Raw genomic sequence first — 2,500 nt, forward strand, 5'->3', positions numbered from 1 at the left:
CTTTCTTGCATCAACACCCCACTGATAGCAAAGTCAGATGCATCTGTGTGCACCTCAAATGGTTTGCCATAGTCGGGTAGGGCAAGCACTGGTTCCTCCATGACAGCCTTCTTTAAGTCCTCAAAGGCCTCTTTGCATGTGGCCGACCATAACCATGGTCGGTTCTTCTTTAATAAGTCTGTAAGTGGAGCTGCCCTTCTTGAGTAACCTTGAATGAACCGCCGATAATAGTTAACTAAGCCAAGGAAAGACCTTAGCTCAGTCACTTTAGTTGGTGCCTTCCATTCTTGGATAGCCTGCACCTTGCTCTCGTCTATTTGTAGGGTTCCACCTCTAATCTTGTGACCAAGGAACATCACTTCCTCTTGTGCAAATGCACATTTCTCCTTCTTAACATAGAGTTGATTGTCCCTTAATTCCTTGAATATGATCTTCAAGTGCTGAACGTGCTCCTCCAATGTGTTGCTATAGACGACGATGTCGTCTAAGTACACCACCACGAACTTATCGAGGTAGGGGTGGAAGATCTTGTTCATAAGGGTGCAAAATGTAGCCGGGGCATTCGTGAGTCCGAATGGCATCACCAAGAACTCGTATGAGCCATATCGCGTTACACATGTTGTCTTTGGCTCATCACCTTCCGTAATGCGGACTTGGTAGTACCCCGATCGTAAGTCTAACTTGGTGAAGTACCTTGCCCCACCAAGTCTATCAAATAGATCTGCTATCAAAGGAATGGGATACTTATTCTTGATTGTTACCTTGTTCAATGCCCTGTAGTCTATGCATAGTCGAAACGATCCATCATGCTTCCGTTGAAAAAGAACCGGGGCACCATAGGGAGCTTTAGAACGGGGAACGAATCCGCATCCAACAATTCCTTGAGTTGCTTCCTTAGCTCCTCCAATTCTGGCGGTGACATTCTATATGGTGCCGTTGCTAGTGGCTTGGCGCCTGGCTCCAACTCAATGGCATGATCCACCTCCCTCCTAGGTGGAAGTCTCTTGGGCAACTCGTTTGGCATTACATCCTTGAACTCTTCGAGGACCTTCTCGATTGGCTTGGGTAGCACCTTAGTTGGACCGTCTTCCTTAGGCTCTAAGAGTGCTGCCAAGTATGTTGTCTCCCCCTTCTTAACTCCTTTCTCGAGCTGTATAGCCAAAAGAAGTTTTGGGCCGTCCTTGGTCCCGTGTATAGTTGGGACCATGCATGGAGCTCCTTCCTCCATAATGCAAACCGTGCTGATAAATGGCATGGGTATGGCCTTAACCCTTTGTAAGAAATCCATGCCAAGCACCATTTGAAAATCATTCAAGGGCACTATCGACAAGTCAAATGTGCCCTTCCAGGTCCCGATGTTTAACTCGACCCCTCGAGCAACACCATGTATGGGACGGGCTTGGGAGTTGACGGCTTTAAGCCATCCTCCCTCCTTGATCCCTTTAAGTCCAAGTCTCTTCGCATCTTCTATTGAGATGAAGTTGTGCGTAGCACCTGTGTCTATCATGGCACGAGTGGGCTTACCTTTGACATGCACCTCCACGTACATTAGCCCTTTTTGTGAGGTTGTGGCCTTGATCTCTGTCTTAGCCTTGATGGAACTTAGTTGTTGTAGGGACCCCATATGCACCTCATCGTCTTCTTTCTCCTCGAGTAGGGCATTAAGAGCCTTTCTCTTGGGGCAATCCCTGGCCCAATGGGGACCATCACACAAGAAACACTTATCCTTAGGCGTGAACTTGTCCCTTTTGTCTTGCTTGAGCCTACCCTCCTTGTTTGAAGATGGTTTACTGCTACCTTCCTTGGGAGGGTATGTCTTAGGCCCCTTCTCTCCCCCACCTTTCCCATTAGTACCCTTCTTAGCCTTAGAACTGTCATCTCTCCTAAACTCTACCAATGACTCTGCCGTTGTGATGGCTGAGGCAAGGTCCTGCACACCTCGGCGTTGTAGTTCTTGCGCAACCCAGCCTTGGAGGCCATCCATGAAGTTGAATAGGAGTTCCTCCTCGGTCATACTCGGGACTTCGAGCATTAGGGTAGAGAATTCCTTCACATAGTCCCTAATAGAACCTGTGTGTTTAAGCCTTTTAAGGCTCTTCCTAGCCAAGAAGGTGGCATTCTCGGGATAGAAATGATTCTTTAACTCAGTTTTGAAATCATCCCAAGTGTCTATGGTGCATGCACTTCTCTCTATATCGGCATGCTTTCTATGCCACCATAGAGTTGCATCATCAGTGAGGTAGAGAGTAGCGGTCCGTACCTTTGATGCTTCATCATTAAGTGCCATTGCCTCGAAGTACCTCTCCATGTGCCATAAAAAGTTGTCGATTTCCCGTGCATCTCTCTTCCCAAGGAATGGCTTGGGCTTTGGCACCTCCATCCTAGGCACTTCTCGTGAGGTAGTAGCTCCCCTGGCCACCGCCCTCTTTCACAGAGCCCAATCCTCACGTACCTCAGCAACACAAGCTTCTATCTTGGCCAACGCCTCCCGCATTTGATC

Source organism: Macadamia integrifolia, unplaced genomic scaffold, assembly GCF_013358625.1.
Source record: "Macadamia integrifolia cultivar HAES 741 unplaced genomic scaffold, SCU_Mint_v3 scaffold725, whole genome shotgun sequence".
NCBI classification, from domain to species: Eukaryota; Viridiplantae; Streptophyta; class Magnoliopsida; order Proteales; family Proteaceae; genus Macadamia; species Macadamia integrifolia.